The sequence below is a fragment of the Phragmites australis genome, chromosome 9, assembly GCF_958298935.1.
Source record: "Phragmites australis chromosome 9, lpPhrAust1.1, whole genome shotgun sequence".
Lineage (NCBI taxonomy): Eukaryota > Viridiplantae > Streptophyta > Magnoliopsida > Poales > Poaceae > Phragmites > Phragmites australis.
Window position 1 is genome coordinate 12,154,612 of NC_084929.1, and position 22,568 is coordinate 12,177,179.

Consider the following 22,568-nt stretch of genomic DNA (forward strand, 5'->3'; position numbering starts at 1 on the left):
GCTTTGGAAGAGGCCTGAAAATGGGTGGTGTCCGCTGAGGGCCATCTTCATGAGGAAATGGTGTTTCGTGAGTGTGTGGAGGCTAAGGCGTGGAAAGCTGCTAAAGACCTCCGGGGGGGGGGGGGGCGGGGGCGAAGGAGGTTGCCGATGCAGCCAACACGGCCCGTGTGTCCGCCGAGAGTGACACTGACACCCTTCGGGCGGTGGTGGTGAATATGCGGTGAGAGTTGGAGGAGGTCCGAGCATCGAAGGGGGCATTGTATTAAGAGTGCTAGTAGTTAATGGCGCTAGCATCAAAGGTGGCCCGGATTGCCCTCTGGCTCAGAGGCATCGGTCATGTCGATCTTTTGGCTTTGGTCGGCCACAAAGGTTATGGTTAGGGCCATGGAGGCCTATGTGAGGTCTAGTGCTCGTGTGGCTACTGCACTTCAGCTGACCCTACTGCACCAGGCGGGGGTTGGTCCCTTCGAAGCACTGGAGCGACAGGTGCCGGACTTCGTGGTCGAGGCCTTCCAGCCAGAGGCACCTTCAGTGGAGATTGGCGCGACCTTGGAGAGCTTCCATTGCGGCGTATGGGCAAAACATGGTCGGAGCATGACATTGCGCTTCATGGCCGGTCAGGGGGCTCTGGGTGCCTCGGGGGGCCTTCGCCCGAGTTCTTCGTTGGGAGGCCTGGTGCTTCACTTGGAGTCTACGGGTGCTTCGCGGCCCTCTGGGGGAGCTTTGTCTGGCGTTGTTGCCCCTCCAGAGCCAAGCGTGGATGCCCTGAAGGTGTAGCTCTATTGCGGCTGTCTTTGTTTTCTTTTCTTTTCTGGAGAGGGGGGTTGAGTTCTAGTATGTTGACCGCCTCTTCCTGCTTTATGTATACAATCTTTCCTTTATTTGATGGAAACCGCACTTATCTTCCTGTGTTTTTTTGGGACATTTGAGCCTTTGAGTTTTAACTGGAGTCTGCTCTACATGTATAGGTACGGTGGCCCATGGCCGGAGGAGGCCTCGTTTGTACCTTGGATAGTGCCTCTAGGGAAGGATCGAGTGCGTCTGGTGCATCAGAGGCTACTCCGTTCGTTCGTTGGTGGAGTCGCTTTGTTATGGCCCACAATTACGATGGGCGTGTTGACCCACAGGTGGCTGCCGATGTTTTGGTTAAGGTCAAGCTGGAGGATCCCCAGGTGTTTGCTCCGGATGTATGCTTTACCGCAAGAGATGACTAGTGTGCGGCCCAAATGGCACGGGAGGTTGCTGGCTCACACTTCTTACGGCGCTTCGTCCTTCCCCGGGGTTCTGACGGAAGGGTGCCTTTGGAAATTCTCGAGTCTACCTTGGGTGAGGTGAAGGTGGAGGAGGCACAAGCTGCAGAGGCCTCATCGGCGGGGCAGGGGGAAGAGCTGGACTTCTCGGCCTTCAATTTGTATCCCTTTTCGGTGAATTTTTCGTCTTCCTGGGGTAGAGTCTTTGTTTCGGGCAGCAGCCCCTTTGGTGGAGAGGGCTCGTGTCGGCCTCCCATGTGTAGTTGTCATGGATGACTCTCCAGGTCCCGTGGTGTGTCTGGGAGGCATGGAGGACGGGCATCCTCGTCTTCCCATAGTGGTACAGGGGGCATAGTAGACTACCCAGTTTGCTGGGCATAGATTCGATGTACAGCAGTTAACTGTATAAAAAGACTTTTGTATGTTCTTTTTCCTCTCCCTTTTTGGTGATTGATTGCGCTGATGTTTCGCCTGTGCCCCTTGTCCCAGCCCCTTCGCATCCTGTGGTTGCCTGGCGGTCACAGGGTATGAGACTTCGAGGGGCATCGGAAGGGTCGGGTGATAGACTCAGTTTGTTGGGGTTTTTATCCCCTCGCCATGCCTAGGGCGGCCTGACCTTAGAAATGATGGGGGGTGTTAGGCCTGTCCGGTATGAAGGCACTTCCTTCAAGATGCCGGAGCGGTCTTTGCCTATCCGACACTTTGGGTTTGCTAGGCCCAAATGATGACAGACAGAATGCCTGTCCAGCATGAAGACTTTGTCTTCAAGATGCTGGAGCGGTCTTTGCCTATCCACCATGTAGGCTAGCTAGACCTTAAAGATGGCGGATGGAATGCCTGTCCAGCATGGAGGCTTATACCTTCAAGATGCTGGAGAGGTCTTTGCCTATCCGCCACGTAGGTTAGCGAGACCTTAAAGATGGCGGACAGAATGCCTGTCCAGCACGGAGGCTTATGCCTTCAAGATACTGGAGCAGTCTTTGCCTATCAACCACGTAGGTTGGCGAGACCTTAAAGATGGTGGACGGAATGCCTATCCAGCACGGAGGCTTATGCCTCCAAGATGCTGGGTTTTTTTTGGGTATTGGGGTTGGGGTTTTTTATACATAATACTTGCCGAGGGTCTCTGCGTTCCAACTGTGTTCGAGGGGGGTCCCCTCTACATTGGCCAGTCAGTCGGAGCCGGGTTTGTTTGACTCGAGGACCAGGTATGGGCCTTCCCATTTGTTGCATAGCTTTCCCGGGGCTAGGGCGCGTCAAAGCACGAGTTCGCCTTGTTTGAAGTTTCGCGGCGCAACCCTTGGATTGTACCAAGCCTTAGTTTTCTTAATGTAGTGATCTAGGTTTTAAATGGCGTGGAGCCGCGTGCTTTTGGTAAGGTCGAGGGAGAGCTCCTTTTCTCCATCAGTTTGTGGGAGTTGTACCCTGAGTGAGCAGGCCTTGACCTTGGTGGGGGTCATGGCTTTGTCTCCGTATAGGAGGCGGAAGGGTGTGAACATGGTTAATATGAACAAGGGTTCCCAATCTTCCGAAAGGTTCTGGTAACTCTCGATTTGGTGGAAACGAGACACAAGTCGATCCGGCCTCCGAACAACATGATCCGAAACCCCGCAATCGCAGCACCACGTCTCCTCTGGTTATCAACCGGCGTTGCACGGTTGATCTCACCAAGAAGGCTAAAATCCTTGCCTGCGAATCGAAGAACACAAGCAAAAACAAGGAAGAATGCAACCAAATTGCAGATGAATGATTAATCTCACGAGTTGGGGTCTCACAAACCGACGAAACGGCGAAACTGTTCTTGACAGAATAATCTAAGCAAAACCTGCCCTAATGAGAGTGGCGGCGGCTGATAATAAGGGTCTAGGGTCGTCACACCCCCTGGTCACGCCCCCCTAATGGGCTCAACGACGATACACGGCCCAACGGACCAAAAACGGTGACGCAGCACCGGGACAGATTCTGGATGCTGATTTGTTTCGATATTTCCCGTTGACTCAGAAGGAATTTCGACCTCAAACCAATGCCATTGGTTTCCTTATGAAATTATCTTTCCAACCATATGTGAATCGTCGAAAACGGAGTCCGGATGCGTCCTGGGCGTCCGTTTTACTGCTGGCTGGTCCTGGAGGTCGAGGCTGATTCGGACTCGAGTTGGACTGGACCTCCTGCTGTTGTTGGACGTCCTAGCTGCTCCTCCACGCCTCCAAGCCTTCCTCTATGTGTCTCCTTGTCCTCTACATGATTTCTAAGCAACACATAATCATTAGGTAGTAATCTATTCTCAAAATTATATAAAGAGTTGCTTAAGAACGAGCTCACCTCTAAATTTAATTGTCGTGCGCGAGCTCTTGTGATTGGACCTTGAAAGTTCAATGGAGGATCATTGTATGTATCCGAGGGAGTGATGTCCTCATCATCCTCCCCCTCTTGAATTGGAGTCGTCCTCGACTCAAGCTCAACATCGGCTCCCAAGTAAAGCTTCAAATCTGCAATGTTAAAAGAAGGACTAACCCCGAACTCGGGTGGCAACTCAAGTTTATATGCATTATCATTTATTTTCTCAATTATCTTATAAGGACCAGCAGCTCTTGGCATTAATTTAGACTTACGCAGCTCTGGAAACCTATCTTTTCTTAAATGTAACCACACTAAATCACCCGGTTCAAGTTTGACTTCTTTCCTACCTTCACTACCAGCAATTCTATACTTTTCATTCATCTTTTCGATATTTATTTTAGTTGTTTCATGCAACTTACGAATAAAATCAGCACGTGCACTAGCATCACTATGTGTTCTTTCAGTGGTAGGTAAAGGCAAAAGATCAATAGGAGCGCGAGGGGTAAAACCATACACTACCTGAAAAGGACTTACCTTGGTGGTAGAATGTGTTGCCCGATTATAAGCAAACTCCACGTGGGGCAAACATTCTTCCCACATCTTCAAATTTTTCTTCAAAATAGCTCTCAACATGGTACCCAAAGTGCGGTTCACTACCTCCGTTTGGCCATCAGTTTGTGGGTGGCACGTAGTAGAAAACAATAGTTTTGTACCCAACTTATTCCATAGAGTGCGCCAAAAGTGACTCAAAAATTTAGCGTCGCGATCTGAAACAATAGTAGAAGGCATACCATGCAACCGAATAATCTCTTTGAAAAAGAGGTCAGCAATATAAACGGCATCATCACTTTTATGACAAGGTATAAAATGTGCCATCTTAGAAAAATGATCCACAACAACAAAAATGCTATCCCTCCCCCTCTTAGTCCTAGACAATCCCAAAACAAAGTCCATCGAAATATCTGCCCAAGGAATAGAAGGAACAGGAAGAGGCATATACAAACCATGTGGATTCAAGCGAGACTTAGCCTTTTGACATGTGGTACAGCGTGCCACGGACCGCTCAACATCTCTCCTCATCTTTGGCCAAAAGAAATGTGTGGCCAACATATCCTCCGTCTTCTTAGCACCAAAATGTCCCATCAATCCTCCTCCATGTGCTTCCTGCAACAACAAAAGACGAACGGAACCAACTGGAATGCATAGACGGTTAGCTCTAAACACAAATCCATCATTGATCACAAACTTGTTCCACGTACGTCCCTCTTTACAGTTCAGCAATACATCTTTAAAATCAGGGTCAAGCACATATTGTTCTTTTATTGAGTCAAGTCCAAAAATTCTATAATCAAGTTGGGACAACAAAGCATATCGTCTAGACAAAGCATCAGCAATTATATTATCCTTCCCTTTCTTGTGTTTGATAACATAAGGAAAAGATTCAATAAATTCAACCCACTTAGCATGTCTACGATTCAGATTATTTTGAGAACGAAGATACTTAAGCGATTCATGATCTGAATGTATAACAAATTCTTTAGGCCACAAATAATGACGCCACGTCTCTAAAGAACGTACAAGTGCATACAATTCCTTATCATATGTAGAGTAATTAAGAACAGGGCCATGCAATTTTTCGCTAAAGTATGCAACGGGCTTACCTTCTTGCATCAAAACACCTCCAATGCCAACTCCACTAGCATCACATTCTAGCTCAAAGGTCTTACCAAAAATTGGAAGTTGCAGCAATGGCGCGTGCGTAAGCTTGTCCTTCAAAGTGTCAAAGGACTCCTCTTGTGCCTTACCCCAATGGAACACCACACCTTTCTTTGTCAACTCATGTAAGGGGGCAGCAATGGCGCTGAAATCCTTCACGAAACGACGATAAAAACCTGCAAGTCCAAGAAAACTTCTCACCTGTTTGATGGTTTGGGGCACCGGCCAACTCTTTATGGCTTCAATTTTCATCTCATCCACCTCAATTCCCTGTGGAGTAATAACATAGCCAAGAAAAGAGACTCGATCCGTGCAAAAGATGCACTTCTCAAGGTTACCAAATAAACGTGCATCACGTAAAGCATTAAAAACAGCACGTAAGTGATCCATATGTTCATCCAAAGACTTGCTATAAATCAATATGTCATCAAAGTAAACCACCACAAATCGTCCAATAAAAGCTCTTAAAACCTCATTCATCAAACGCATGAAAGTGCTAGGTGCATTAGTTAAACCAAAAGGCATTACTAACCACTCATATAATCCGAATTTAGTTTTGAAAGCTATTTTCCATTCATCTCCAAGTTTCATTCTAATTTGGTGGTAACCACTACGCAAGTCGATCTTTGTAAAAATTACAGAGCCACACAACTCATCAAGCATATCATCAAGTCTAGGAATAGGATGGCGATATCGAATAGTAATGTTATTGATGGCTCTACAATCAACACACATACGCCAAGTACCATCTTTCTTAGGAACCAAAATCACAGGAACAGCACAAGGACTAAGGCTCTCACGTACATACCCGCGGTCCAAAAGCTCTTGGACTTGCCGCTGAATTTCCTTAGTCTCCTCGGGATTGGTTCGATACGCAGCACGATTTGGCAATGTTGCTCCCGAGATCAAATCGATTTGATGCTCTATCCCTCTCATAGGTGGCAGTCCCGGGGGTATCTCAGCTGGGAAAACATCCTCATACTCCTGCAAAAGGTTAGTGGCAGCAGGAGGTATCGAACTAATAACATCATCCATCGAATACAAAACTCGTTTGCAAACCAAGGTGTAGCAAATATCATTATTAGAAATTTCAGCAAGGTCACTTTTTAGTGCAAGCATAACACCACCCTTCAATTTTATGCCCTCTACCTTAGAACTAGGTGCAGACTTATCCTTTTTAGGTGGGTAAAGAGAATTAGCAACTTGCTGATTTTCAGATTTAGTATCACGCAAATTAGCAGCTCGTTCTTTATCAGCTTGTACAATTTCAGCAGGGGTCATAGGAATCAAAGTAATTTTCTTTCCTTTATGCATAAAAGTATATGTATTACTTCTACCATGGTGTATAGCATCATTATCAAATTCCCAAGGTCGACCCAATAAAAGTGAGCAAGCTTCCATAGGTACCACATCACAGTCAACATAATCAGCATAGGAACCAATGGAAAAAGAAACTCTGCAAGTTTGTGTTACCTTAGCTTTTCCAGCATCATTAAACCACTGAAGGTTATATGGATGGGGGTGTTGGCGTGTGGTCAAGCCAAGCTTCTTGACCAAATCTGAACTCACCAAATTATTACAACTACCTCCATCGATGATGACACGTGCTCGCCGATTTTGGATGACGAAGAAAATCTGGAACAAGTTATGGCGTTGCAGCTTCTCTGGTTGTTGTACCTTTGTGCTGAGCGCCCGCTGCACAATGATGCTCCTATAGGTCGCTGTGTCATCACTGCCCAAGATTTCGTTGCTCTCCTCAACAACTGGTTCTTCTTCTTCTTCTTCCTCAATGTCAGAGGCGCTGATGTACCCATCTTCCGTTGCAATGTATGCCCGCTGACTTGGGAAATCCTTCTGCACATGACCGAATCCATGGCAGCGACGGCACTGAATGCCAGAGGTGCGTCCCGTTGATGCAACAGAGGAAGCACTCTTGGAAGGTCCCTGCAAAACAGAATTTTTACCTGAGCCTGAAGGTCGTGTAGTGACCGGATTTGGTGCCGTAGCTGCTTGTTGCTTGCTCGCTGGTGAGGGAGCCCTGTAAGTGGATGGTTTGGACAGCCCAAAGGATGGTCCTGTGCGCGGCGTGTATGTGGTGCTGGCCTTGTACTTGCCCTGCTGCTCACGCCCCTGCAACTCCTTCTCTGCAAGCATAGCAAACTGAAACAACTGGTTGACATTGTTAAATTCTTTATAATCAATAATATCCTGGATTTCACGTCTCAAACCCGAATAAAATCGACAAATAGAATCTTCGTTTCCCTCTACTATGCCACAACGCATCAAGCCCTTTTGAAGCTCACCATAATAATCCTGCACAGATTTATCTCCCTGTTCTAAGCGCATCAATTTCTTACGCAGGTCTCTATGATAAGATGGGGGAACAAATCTATCACGCATAGCAACCTTAAGCTCTTCCCATGTACGAGGTGTGGCACCATCTGCAGCTAAACCAGTCCACCAAATAATAGCAAAATCTTTAAACTCACTAGTGGCTTGTCTAACTCTATGTTGTTCAGGTACTTGGTGGGCACTAAATTTTTGCTCTACTGTCATCTCCCAATCAAGATGTCCCGAAAAAGAAGGTATAGTAAATTTAACCTTAGCATAAGGATCTTCAGGAGCTCGATTATACATACCTCGATGGTGGTGGTGATGTGGAACGCCACCCATATCTGTGGTGTTAGTGCGAAGACGACGCCGTAATCTGTTTTGCAATGTCGCCGCTGGATCAACATTAACATCGTCATCATACAACTCATCACTGGTGTTGCTTCCATTCACATCTTCGTTGTGCACAGGACAGTTTTCCAACGCATTTACCCTGTCGGTGAGCTCGGATAACCGTTTGTCCACCCGCTCAACCGCGTTTGCGAGTTTCATCTCAATTATCGCTTCAGTGATAGCCTTGATGACTGTCTCCTTCATCTCCTTCTGAGCATTGTCTACAACAGCTTGTAGCTGCTCTTGGCTGACACACTCCTTGAAGTCCTTTGGCGTTTTATCTCCTTCAACTGACATTGTGGAAACAAACACAACAACAAACAGTGAAGGTTATCCCTAATAATCGTACTACAAAGGTGGAGTGGTGCCTCTCAATCAAGATCAGCAAAGGTAGACACCTTACCAAGCTCTTACCAGGGTTCTTACCAGCAAAGCAAAGGATACCTGGAAGGCGTGCGAGCGATTGCAGGGATGCAAACCAGTGCTGTCCAGAAGAATCTGTGGGGCTTGGAAGGCACACAAAGAGAAAAAATATGTATATGTGGAACACAAATCAGAAACAGATAGTAATGCTGAATTATAGTCCCAAGTACTTGTTCTCGTTGCTGGCCTAAAGTGTTGCAAGTACCAAGTATGTGTGATAAACAAGGTGGAGAAACAAGTATGATGGATAGCAAGAGCAACAGAAACAAAGAACTAAACAGCACACGCTAACACAGCTCACTTTGCCCTTCTCTATGTGCTCCTCTAGATATTGTTCCTCTTTTGCCCCTCTCTTTTTTCTATTTTTTTGGGCTGTCGTTGTTTTTTTGGGAAAATTCGACTTTTTCTATTTATTTTTTTGATATTTTTTTTCACTTAGGAGCACACAAGAGGGAACCACAGAAAATTTGAGCCTAAACAAGTGAAAGACGTGGCCTGTAGAATTTTCTGAAGTTCAGCCGGAAAATGAGAAAAATATTTGGAAATTGAAAACTCAAACTTCGGAGGCGAATTTGGGAATTCTGATTTCGCCGAACCCAACAAGGCGGGGACGAACGGATCCGAAACGCCGTTTCGATGCGAAAAACTCTGTGACTTTTCTGAAAACGGAGTTCGTACACGAAAGTTATGCCCGATTTGAGAAACGACTCCGAATTAGAGGACAAAACGGGAAGAAAGTGGGGAAAATATGCGACGGAGGCTAGGGTTTGATGGAAACGGTGGGGGAAAACACACGAACTGGACTCTAACATGACCTAACCAGCAACAAAACCTTGACCAGGACACAAACTCAACACGACGAACTCTGAAACTGAAATATGCAAAGGCGCGGAAGGGTTGTAGGACAGAAAAAAAAAATGATATGGCAGTGGACTATGGAACGAAGGCGAAAACACTCGAAACTAAGGGTAGATATGAACCTGACGGTATACCTGAAGCTCTGAATACCACTTAATATGAACAAGGGTTCCCAATCTTCCGAAAGGTTCTGGTAACTCTCGATTTGGTGGAAACGAGACACAAGTCGATCCGGCCTCCGAACAACACGATCCGAAACCCCGCAATCGCAGCACCACGTCTCCTCTGGTTATCAACCGGTGTTGCACGGTTGACCTCGCCAAGAAGGCTAAAATCCTTGCCTGCGAATCGAAGAACACAAGCAAGAACAAGGAAGAATGCAACCAAATTGCAGATGAATGATTAATCTCACGAGTTGGGGTCTCACAAACCGACGAAACGGCGAAACTGTTCTTGACAGAATAATCTAAGCAAAACCCGCCCTAATGAGAGCGGCGGCGGCTTATAATAAGGGTCTAGGGTCGTCACACCCCCTGGTCACGCCCCCCTAATGAGCTCAACGACGATACACGGCCCAACGGACCAAAAACGGTGACGCAGCACCGGGACAGATTCTGGATGCTGATTTGTTTCGACGTTTCCTGTTGACTCAGAAGGAATTTGGACCTCAAACCAACGCCATTGGTTTCCTTATGAAATTATCTTTCCAACCATATGTGAATCGTCGAAAACGGAGTCCGGATGCGTCCTGGGCGTCCGTTTTACTGCTGGCTGGTCCTGGAGGTCGAGGCTGATTCGGACTCGAGTTGGACTGGACCTCCTGCTGTTGTTGGACGTCCTAGCTGCTCCTCCACGCCTCCAAGCCTTCCTCTATGTGTCTCCTTGTCCTCTCCATGATTCCTAAGCAACACATAATCATTAGGTAGTAATCTATTCTCAAAATTATATAAAGAGTTGCTTAAGAACGAGCTCACCTCTAAATTTAATTGTCGTGCGCGAGCTCTTGTGATTGGACCTTGAAAGTTCAATGGAGGATCATTGTATGTATCCGAGGGAGTGATGTCCTCATCAATGGTGGTCCGTGTGACAATGGTGTGGAGGGACCATAAACCTTGGGTAATTCGTCGACCCACAGGCCTCGAGCTAAGCCGACGAGGCATCGATTTAGACCGAAGAGGATGTTGCCGTTGGCCCTTTCAACAGCTCAATTGGATTGAGGGTGTCAAACTGCTACGAAGCATAATTCAATGCCGAGGTTGTCGGTGAACTGTCTAAAAGGTTCGAAGTCGAATTGTGTGCCATTGTCCACCGTGAGCTATCATGGGACGCCGAACTGGCAAATTATGTTCTTCCAGATGAATTTCTGGACATTTTTTGATGTGATCGCAGTGAGCGGTTCGGCCTCGACCCATTTGGAAAAATATTCTAATGCGACCACTACGTACTGGAGGTTTCCTTTGGCGTGGGGAAATGGACCGATGAGGTCCATACCCCAACATGCCAGGGGCTAGACAGGGGCGATTGGTTGCAAAGGAGTTGAAGGTTGGTGGCTTCGTCGTCCCATCCATTGGCATCCTTGGCAGGTGCGGATGAGTCCTTCCGCATCAGACATGATCGTAGGCCAATGGAGCCCCTAGTAGAGTGCCTTATTGGCTAGAGCACGAGGCTCCAGATGACTGCTGCACATGCCTTCATGTATTTCTCTGAGGAGGGTGGCTCCTTCTTATTTAGTGATGCACCGAAGGAGGGTGGCGCATACACCTGTCTTGTAAAGGGTGTTATTTATAAGGTGGTAGCCCCTGGCACGATGTTGGATGCGGCGAAGTGCAATTGGGTCGTCCGGTTCTGCTGTTCCTCTTAGGAACGATAGGAGGGGTCCCTCCAGTTCACAGTTTGGATGGGGAGGATGGTGACAGTTGTCTCGTCAAGGGTTCTGGCGGTCAGGTGGTGCAGGGTCTCGAGGAAGGTGCCTCTTGGTGGGTTTTTGCCCATGGTTGCAGCTTTTGCTAACGTGTCTTCCTGATTGTTGTCCGCCCGTGGTATGCTTCGTATGGATACGCCGCGGAAGTGTGCCTCAGCTATGCGAATGGCCTCGAGGTATGTTACCATGTCTTTATGGCGGACTTGGAAGTCCTTGTTGATGTGACCGGCAACGATCTAAGAGTTGGTTCGGATGATGACTTTGGCTGCTCCTAAGGCTCAGGCCTTTCGAAGGCCTATGACGACAGACTCGTATTCCGTTATGTTGTTAGTCGTCTTGAAATCTAGGCGAGCGGCGTATTGGACCTGCTGGCCTGTGGGGGAGATCAGGACTGTGCCAGCTCCAGCGCTCGTGGAGCAGTATGCTCCATCGGTGTAGATGGTCCAAATGTCTTGGGTGGGCGTGGTGTTGGGTTCGGTTGTTGCCGGGGTCCATTCGGCGATGAAGTCTACCAAGATTTGGGATTTTATTGTGATACGGGCTACACACTTGACGACGAAGGGGGCTAACTCTACCGCCCACTTGCCGATGCGTCCCGTCGCCTCCGAGTTGTGAAACATGTCGCCAAGAGGGTACGAGGTTGGCACAATGATGTCGTAGGCAAGGAAGTAGTGCCAGAGCTTGCGCGAGGCCATCAACAGGGCGTAGGCTATTTTTTCGAGCTCAGTGTAATGTGTCTTGGCCCCAGCTAAGGCCTTTGAGACGTAGTATATAGCCCTTTGAGTAGGGCGACCACCACTTTTTTCCTCTCATACCAGGGCGACGCTGACGGCGGCTGCAGAGATGGATAGGTACAAGAGCAGTCCTTCACCGGGGAGGGGCATCACGAGTGTTTCAAGGTGGGAAAGGTGCGCTTTTAGGGCCTCGAATGCTGCTTGGCAGTCTGGTGTCCAGCTAAACGGCTCAGAGCCCTTTAGCGTTTTAAAGAAAGGGAGGTTGTGCTGAGCGGATTTCGCGAGGAAGCAACTGAGGGCTGCGAGGCGACTGGCAAGGTGCTGTACTTCTTTAGGATTGGTGGGAGACAACATTTCCGTGATAGCACGAATTTTGCCCGGGTTGGCCTCGATGCCTCTTCGAGAGATAAGATACCCTAGCATTTTTCCACCTCTAGCGCCAAATACGCATTGTTCTGGGTTTTGCCGTACACCAACGGCTTGGAGGCTGTTGAATGTTTCTTGTAGGTCGGCAACGTGGGTGGCTTCTAGTTGGCTTTTTACCATAGTATCATCTACGTAGGCTTCGATGTTGCCGCCCAACTATTATTGCAGCACCTTGTGTACTAGACGGGAGAATGTGGCCCCGGCGTTTCAAAGACCAAAGGGCATCCAGACATAGCAGTATACTCTGAAGGGGGTAATAAAGCTGCTCTTGTTTTCATCCTCCGTTGCCATCCACACTTGGTGGTATCCGGAGTAGGCATCGAGGAAGCTTAGCATTTCGCAGCCGGCGGTAGAATCCACTAGCTGGTCGATGCGGGGGAGAGGGTACGGATCTCGGGGGCATACTTTGTTTAATGACGTGAAATCGATGCACATACGCCATTTTCCGCTATGTTTTTTTGACTAGGACGGTGTTGGAGAGCCAATCAGAGTGTATAACCTCTCGGATAACACCGGCTTCCTGTAGCTTCTGGACTTCTTCTTTTGTGGCCTCTGCCGCTCCGGGGAGAGCTTGCGAAGCCCCTGGCGTACGGGCCTTGCCTTCGGGTCGACCTGGAGCAAGTGCTCGATGATGCTACGATCGACTCCTGGGAGGTCCGGTGAGGACCATGCGAAGATGTCGAGGTTACTCCGTAAGATGGCCAAAAGTTGGGTTTCTTGCCCGAAGGCGTGGTCTATCCCTATTTGGAAGGTTCGGTCGGGTTGCTCTTGGTGTATGGAGACTAGCTTTATATCCCCTTCTGGCTGTGGCCTTGGAGGGCAGCGGTGCCCAGGGTGTGCTGACGGAGGATCTTTCGAGTCCTCCCATATCATAATGTGGATATGGCGACTGGGGAGTAGAGCGGGGTGCCCATACTCGATGCGTCTAGCTAGGTCTTAGTCACTGTGGATGGTAATTGTGATGGGGTATAGCTCCGAATCTGTTCAGGGTCCCCCGTCCTAGGATGGCATTGTAGACGTGTGGTGCATCCACGACGTCGAAGGTGATAACCTCGGATCATGATGCAGAGCCCTCACCGAAGATGATCGAGAGTTCTATCTATCCTAGGGCATTAAGGGGGGTTCCATTGAATCCCTGGAGGGGTCTGCTGCTTGGTGAGAGCTAGCTTCGCGGAATTAGGAGCTGGTCGAAGGCATGCATGAATAGGAGGTCCACTGAGCTGCCTCCGTCGACCAGTATTCTTCGGACCTCGACTTCAGTGATATTGGCTGAGAGGACCAGGGCATTGGAGTGGGGAAATTTTACCCCTTCCGAGTCATCGATGGTGAATGTTATGAGGGCATCGGCCCAGTCGAGGGCCTGTCAGTGGATGCTAGTTGCTCCAATGTGGTGCACCCCGAGGGCGTAGTCTCACCGCTATCATTTTGAAGTGCCTCCGGAGCTCCCTTCGTGGTAATGGCGAGGACGATCCGTTTGCCCCGCACTCCTTCGTCATCGTGCGGTTCTAGGGATGACTGGGGTGGTGAAGGTAGGGCTAGCTGTGGAGGATTTTGTAGGGCAGGTGGTCTACCCGTCGGTTGGCCGATGATCTACGATCTTTTGACTGCCCCTTGGGGGCCCCACCATTGAGGGCCGCATGCCTCCTGAGGTACTCCTCTTGGAAGGTGATGAGGGTTCGGTAGTTATCGATATTGTGCCCTCGTCCCGCGCTGTGTAGAGTGCACCAGGATTCTTCCTCAGAACGTGGATTTGGGGTGTGGCTTCGCTCCTGGAGGCCTCCGGAGCGTCCTCGACAATGTCCCCTAGGGTGGCTTTGGTTCGGAGCCCCGTAGCTTGGGCTGATATTGCTGATGTTTCGGCGTTGCCACTGCCACCCCCTTTGGGACCTAGCGGTGAGGGCCTTCTCGAAGCTCCTTTTTGTCGGGGATGCCGGGGCGTGTGATGATCCGGCCTACAAGTGTGGTCCCTCGGTGCTGGCATGAGAAGCTTCACCAGCTTGTGAGCGCCTCCGGTGGAGCTTTTCCTCCTCTGCTCTCGCATATTCCTCAAACTTGCTCATGAGGATTTGTGCGTATTGCGTGCCGATTTAGTTGATCATATAGGGGGCCTTAGGCCAGGCCCTAGGTTGCAGCATCAATGACCGAAGAGTCTGATATGCCCCTAATCTGGGCTTTGGTCTAGGAGAACCTTCGAAAGTAGTCCCGAAGGGTTTCATCTGGCCCCTGCCTGATAGTGAACAGGCTGCCGGAGGTTACTGGTTTGATGAAGGTGCCCTGGAAGTTGCTACAGAAGAGGTGGTGTGAATGGTGCCGGGGTCCAGCGCCCAAAACCAGCGTACGGCCACCCCTTCTAGGGCGAGGGGGAAGCATTTAGCCATGGTGGCCGGTCCGTCCCCGCTGGCCTCTATGGCTAGGGTGTAAGATCGGGCGAACTCGTTGGGGTCTGAATTGCCTTTAAACTTGGGCAACTTCAGAGTCCAAAAACCCTCCAGGAAGGGTATGGCCTGCAGGTCGGCCCGCAGGGGAGAGTCATGGTCCCGCAGGGGGTCCTCACAATGCCGGCCCTGGGGCTCCGGGGATCAAACGTGTCGTGTCCTCACGCCGAGGGGCTCGCCTGTTCGTAGAACTTGGGTCGAAAACACGCCGGTTGTCCTGGGAGCGGTGGTGAAGGTGTGGGTAGTTTCCTGCTCAGCCCGTAGGGCCGTCCGTAGTTCCTCCATGTGGGTAGTTTCCTGCTCGGACCGTAGGGCCATCCGTAGTTCCTCCATCTGTGTCAGGAGTGCCGCCAACCGTGATTGCTGCTCGGGCGGAGCAGTGTTTCCGACGGTAGCGCCGGTTGCAGCCCCTAGGGGTGCGGCGGGGGCCTCACTTTGTTGCTGTTGGGTCCTCGAGGTAGAGAACCCTTCGATGTCACCCACAGCTGTAGTTGTGGTTGGGTCGGTGGTGGCCGTAAGGTTCTCATTCTCCTCATCTGGGGGGGGGGGGCATTGTTGGTGCTGGCCGCGTATAGCTGGCTGGACTGCCCAGAAGGCATGACTGGGGGGTTGGCCGCTGCCGATGCGGCCTTGGTGGTCTTTTTCTTGGGTGGCATCCTACTCTCTTAGCACTTCTATGTTTGAATACCCAAGGACGACGCGCTGTTGGAGCAAGATTTTGTCTTGCCCCAACAAATACGGCGAAGTTTGAGAGGAAGGAACACCATGAGTATATTGATGGTAGAAAAATGGATCGATCTGGGGGAGAATCACAGGTTTGCTGTGATGCGTGTTCTGTGTCCGTCCCTTGCCCAGAGGATCATGGCCTCCTATTTATAGGGCCATGCATAGATTGGTGTACAAGTTATCATAATGTATGAATATCCGGGATCCGACCAAATTACTGAGCCTTATCCCGGAAGACTACCTTCTTTCCTATCGGGAGATAAATATCCACCGCGGTAATTATCATGGTGCCTGACCCCTGAAGCGGGCGAGCCGGTGGCCAATTGCGGCCCGGCGCTGCACCACCAGGGGTGTCAGGATAGGTACCATCATGCTGGGGTGTTAGAGCGACGCCCACTAGCCTAGGCGTTTAATGCCGATCACTTCCTCGCAGGCAAAGTACGATTAGTTCTTGCTTTTTGGAAGATCTTTCCTGAGGACTGATGACTCACCCAGTAATCTCTGAGAAGCCAGCCCGGACAGCGGGAGGCCAATGCCTCGAGGACCAGGCCTTTGGGAGGCGGAGCTCCGGAAGGCCTGGGCTCCGGAAGGCGGGGGGGGGGGGGGGGCTTCGACAGGCCGAAGCCTCGGAGACCGAACCTTCGGGAGGTTGAGCTCCGGAAGGGCGGGGCTTCGGAAGGTGGGAACAGGCTTAACCTTTGGGAGGCTGAGCTAAGTAAGCCAAGGGGCCATCGGGGGTCCTTAATAACGACCCTCAATAGCTGGTGTGCCCCCGGTTGATGCCTGTAGAAGAAGGAAGCCCAGCTGGCGCTAAAGACCTCTTTTTAGTTCCACTGTGTTTTCTTTTAGACCCTCGGGTCCTTTGTAATAAGTTAAATAATGTTGTAATAATGGCACTATGGTGATACACTGATGATGTAACACATGTATGAAAACTTGATCTTGGTATAGATGTGTTGTGTCTGGTTTGTTTCTTTAAAACTGGGTGTTACAGCCTTCTTGGCGAGGTCAACCATATATTGGTATGGTTGATAACCACATAGTATTGGTGTAGTGGTTGCGAGGGTTCTCGATCTGTTCTGTTCGAATCCTTTGGATCATCAATGTCGAAACTCTACCAATCGACTTATCATATTACCTTTCGGAAGATCGGGCAAACACGCATCAAGTGTTATCAGAGTCTCGGTTGCCTGTTAGGTAATCTTAGTTATCCCTTTTGTTTCATCGAGTTTCATTACCTAGAGTCCAGAAAATTGCCCAAAAACAAAAATTTAGATCTTAGTTTTCCACTGTCCAAACCACCTTGTTGTTCCAGTGCTTCACTCATGTACACCTCTGGTTCTGTATTGACCTTGATTTCTTGAACCGTCGATGTGTCACTCTCTAAACAATTGAAGAACACATTGAATAAACAAATGAATGATGAAGATGTATGCTTATAATGCATGATCATGAACGAGATGCAATGTGCCATGTTACGAAAATATTTGCAAAATAACGCCTAAGCGATTGGGTTAGAAGAGGTTTGAACCTCGCATGAGACAACCTAAGGTCATACATAGGTTAGTGAGTGGCTGGCAATCATACCGGGCTAGGTGGCGGTCAGACTGTGGGGGTAGAATAGAGTATAATTCAGTACTGAGTGGACCTGACAGTCGGACCGAATCCATAGCGACCAGACCGCTGGGTCTGGTAGTTAGACTCACCCCAGTGACGGTCTGACTCCTGACTATAGAGTTTGACTGAAAGTGTGACTAGCCAAGTCACAAGCCAGTGGTCAGACCGCTAGGCCTGGTTGATGACACCTTGGTGAGGTCACTGGCGAAAGCTTACATGAGTTTTTAATGCACAAAGCAAGAGTTTACTGCTGCAATTCTTCACATTTTCTTGGTGCATGTAATCTTTATACCAAAATGTTTTGTAGTTTCTTAAAATTAAACTGGAGATTACATTCACTACCTACTAGTGACGATATATTATTGACAATACCAAGCTTCACTTTTGTTATCCTTGGTTCAGCTCCACTGTGAATGTCGAATATGCACATAAAGCTGCAATTCAGAAGCATACTTTGTGGTCAAATATCGCTGTGGATCTCCTGATGGGTTTTGTCCTTTGGAGCAGCAATTTTGTTAAATACAGAGACTATTTGTGCTTGGACTATTGATCTCGTCCACTGCATGACAGATGCTATCTTGCGGTCTGGTTGTGTGTCGCTGATGGGTGTTCCAGCTGGCTTTAAGGTTAATACAGAGTTAGCAGAGCTTCTAGGCATGATTTCTCCGAATGCAGTTCAAATATACTCTACCCTTTGGTTCTTCGTGGGAGGCTTCCTGCGGCATATAATTCAGGGCATTGCATTTTCTGGAATTATTTTAGGTTTGACAGTTCCAGTTTCATTCTTGATCGACGTTATCCAGCTTGCCACGTTGCAGCTACCATGCTTCACTGGTTATTCTCAATGATATATTCAAGGCAGATTCAGACAGTTGCATTGTTGTGGCGTCTTTTGAGGTAACATACTTTTGGTGCACTCATGGGGTACTTATTCAAATAAAAGGGGCACTACAACTGCGACCTATTTTTATTACTGAATGACTAATACGAGCTAATTATTTGCTAAACATTAGCCCAAATGTCGTTATTTTATCTCTAGTTTTGCGTTGCAAAATATCTTTTGTTGACTTGTATGAAATAGATGGTAAGCTGGATCTTTGTCTAGTTGAATTTTGGAGGCTGTGCTTGCCTCATTTTATTGATAACAGAAACATCATATTATTTTAGACTAAGTCCATTTTACCCCCCTAAACTTCTCAATAAGTCCACTTAACCCCGAGAACTATAAAACAAGATACTTTACCACCGAAAGTTACAAAACTGGGTTGAATTACAACCCTAGGTTGTCTTGGAGGGTGGTTTTGATGATTTGGACAAAAATAATGTCTTCTTCATCATGTTTCTTCATCACATGTGTTGCCCATGTGACAAAATCGTGACTTCTTTTTAGTCCAACAGCAAAACCACCCTCCAAAACCGCCTCAAGTTGTAAATTGACCCAGCCTAATAAGTTCAGGGCGTTAAGTATCATGTTTCTTAGTTCAAGGGGTTAAATGGACTTTTTGGAAAGTTTAGGGGTCTAAAAATGGGCCTATTCCTATTATTTTTTGAGGGGTTAGAATACCGAATTATGTGGCTCTTAGAATGTTAACACGGCAGAAAGTTGGGCTAGTTTGGGCCTTTGGCCAAACCAAAAAATTCAGGAAGCTGCCAAGTTATGGAAGAGTGAAGATAGTTGCACAGCCTTGCAGAAAATCCTAATCATCCATAGTATAAAAGGGAAAACCCCTGGCTAGATCATTTTCGCTAACCTGTGAGACAGTTTCTACAAACCTATTCTTTAATATAAACTATCGAAGCTGTCCAGTTTTTACAAACTATTCCAGATAGTTCAAGCACCCATGCTGACACAAAATGGCTGCAAGATCTTTTGTGTGAATGATAGTTGTAGATTCTTGTCATTGTTACTACTTTCACAGCAACAATTTCGTTAGTCTGTTTATTGTGTTAAAATGTCATCACTGAGTATTATAATTAGAACATCTTCTCAATGTAAATTAGTCTCATTGTCACAGCACTGCAGAATTATCAATTTTGTCACCAATGACAAGTTCGGCTGGTTAGTTTTCTATCTGGTTAGATGAGAGTTATTGTTATGGTCGGCAAAACATACAGTCGACGCAAGCAGCAGCAGCAGCTGGCGTTATCAGGAGTCCAAATCGGTTTGGATTGTATAGATGGAAGTTCTAGGATTTAATTAAGGAAAGATAGAAATTAAGAAAAGAGATATATTTGATTAAGAAAGGAGATAGAGTTGGTTAGGAAAGGGATTGAGTCGGTTTAGGGAAGGAGATCAAGTCGGTTTAGGAAAGGTATTCTCAGTTTAGGAAAGAGTGATTTGGGGTTATCCTATTTCTAAAGGACAGGTTATTGAATAAAGCAAGCAAGAAATTATCTCCTTGCTCCTCTCGCCTCGCTCCTATTTCCCTCTCGCCGACGCACAAAGCCGGCGACCAAAACACCACCACGCCGTGGGCTGAAGCCTCGGCCTCGGGTGTTGCACAACTACAACATACGAAAGCCGGGGTCTATCAATTTGGTATGAGAGATGCCAGGCTCTGATATCGGGGAGGGTGCTAGCTCCCAGATGATGGACAACCTAGTTGATGATGAGAACATCACTCCTTCGGATACGTGCAATACTAATAATATTGCTCAAGACATACAAGGGCTAATTATAGAAGCACGTGCGAAACAATTAAACTATCAGGTGAAATCGTTAATCATTGTTCATGCTTTCTTGGTAAAGGATGGGATGCTACTAACTTCTTCTGATGTTTTGTTGCATAGAAATATAGGAGAAGCACGACAACATCATCTGGACATCACCCCTTGAGGATCAAGTCTAATCGGACTCCAAGTCATTCTCAAGTTGGACTCCAAATTTGGTTCGGAGACTGTGGACATCACGTCAATAAAATGGGCGTAACAGTCGTATATTGAGCCCAAATGAGGTAGTTCTTGTACTTACTGGAAAGCTTATGATGAGCCCTTTCTAATGGATCTGGCCCCACCCTTACATTCATTAGAAATTAATCAGAGTTGATGAAATAAGGTGATGCGCCATAATTTTGGGCCATGTTGGGCCTTGTAAGTGTGTCGGGGTTCAAGTCCAAGTTGTGTGATTCTCTCCTCACGACTACACAACCCTAGGTTGACCTCCTCACGTCTCCCTTATATATATACAGTAGCCATCATAGTCAGGCTTTACTTAGATTATTTTATTTTAGACAGTTTCGTCGAATATCAGTTTTTTGAACCCCAATTCATCTAAACTCAAAATATAATTTCAGATTGCATATTCTATTCTCTTGCTCGTGTTCTTGATTCACTTGCAAGAAAAACCTTCTTGTTGAGGTTAACCACGCTCGACATGGAGTAGTGGTGCAGTGGTTGTGAGGGTTCTCGATCTATTCTGGTTAGAGCCTTTGGATCATTGATGTCGAAACTCCACCAAATTGACATATCACATTGCCTTTTAGAAGATCGGGCTTACTTCCATCAGCCAAGATGATGGCTAACATGCAGAAGGACCTATAGTGGAGAATTCAACAGCAATTCAGCCAGCTAGCGCAGTAGGTGGTGGCAGTCGATAAGCGATCGTTGGATACTGCACACCTACTGGCTATGATCCAGAGCATCATACTGGCTGACACAATAGCTCCATGTCCGACAACGATACTGCCAATGGCCACTCACTTGCCCCTACCAATCCACCCACCATCACCATCCAACACATCGAATTTCCCCATTCACCATCACCTATCCCCACTTTTCTGCCTCACTAGTTTTCATCTATTTTGCAGGTTAGCATCGTCATGGATCATGGTCATATAGGCGGCAACATGGGTGTGCTTTATTTTCACAAGCTCGAGTTCCTGACCTTCAATGGCAAGAAGGATCCACTCCGATGGCTTAATTACTGCGAACCACTTCTTCCACACGCAACCTACATTGTAGATTGACAAGGTCTGGTTAGCGACCTATCACCTTGTTGGCATCACCCAGCATTGGTACTACATGTTTGAACGCAACAATGGCCCCCTCTTGGGCATGCTTCAAGGAGTTGTGGCATCTTTGCTTTGGGCCGCCACTCCGGAACAACCCACTAGGAGAAATGGTGCGCTTGACTTTTTAGACAACCATTGAAGCATACATGGAGAAGTTCCAGGCTCTCCTATGCTGTTCTAACCCTCTGTTCACATCACAACAGGTTCAGTTGTTTATTGCAAGGTTGTCGGATCGCGTTTGCATCGATGTTGAGCTATAGGACCCAAAGGACCTCCAGATGGTGATGAGTTAGGCATGTGCGTATGAACATCGTGCCCAGGCTATGAAGGGCTCTACTACAACAATGTGTATACCTACCCATGCACCAGGCTGATTGTCCCCACCATTGTCGCTGGCACCCAAACCACCTTGTGTCATAACATCGTCTCCCCTGTCATGTCCCTTTCATCTCCTATCCTAGGCCGAATTAGCGGAGCGATGGAAGCAAGGGTTGTGTTACAACTACGATGAGTAGCATGTATGCGGCCATCACTGTCAACGTCTCTTCTACATCAAGGTGACCAGCTACGAAGACACATCCAAGATGATTCCCATACCGAGTGCATCAATGACTCGATCGTCTCCCTCCACTCGCTCATGGGTATCTGGGCATAAGAAACAATGCAACTTTGTGTCTTCATCAAAAATCATAAACTCTTGGCACCGCTCGATTCGGCTACACCCATAACTTTATCAATGATTTGCTCATGCACTAAATCGGGCTATCTGTCAGGCCACGTACCGCCTTGCATGTTGCGGTGGCCAATGGAGATCAGGTCATCTGTGTGGGTCTATGCACCAACCTACCTACACACATTGACTTGGAGGACTTCATATGGGATTGCTACACAATCCCGTTAGGTGACTACAACATCATCATGGGGGTTCAATATCTGTGAACCCTTGGGCCGATCTTATAGGTTGATGATCTCTGCATGGCATTCTGGCATGGTAATCGCCATGTCTTCTAAAAAGGCCTGGGATCTCCTAGGCATGACATTCAGTGCCCGGAAGCCCATGCCATCTGTGGCGATGACTTGGACAGGCTGCTACAGGACTTTGATGACTTATTTGCAGAACCATGGGGCCTTACCCCGTAGAACTCTTGTGTAAGGGTGGTAATGGGCCATGTTGGGGCCCTATGGGTTTCAAACCCGGCGGGGGTGGGTGCTGAAATCACCTTGCGAAGCCATTAGGTCGGGGCCTCGACCCAATTTGGGTCCAAGGTTGGGTTATATTCTGCACCTGTGGGCCCCGAATATAGCCCAACCTGTGCCATAGGCTCGATGCTGCCCATCAGCCCAACAAACGACTATGGCCCAATGCCCCAACCTCCACGGTAGCACCC

The 22,568-nt window shown here is 48.0% G+C and overlaps 1 pseudogene; it reads left to right on the forward strand.

Annotated features, from left to right (window-relative positions):
- Positions 1-384: 384 nt before the first annotated feature.
- On the forward strand, positions 385-18,071 carry LOC133927997 (uncharacterized; annotated as a pseudogene).
- The last annotated feature ends 4,497 nt before the right edge of the window (positions 18,072-22,568 follow it).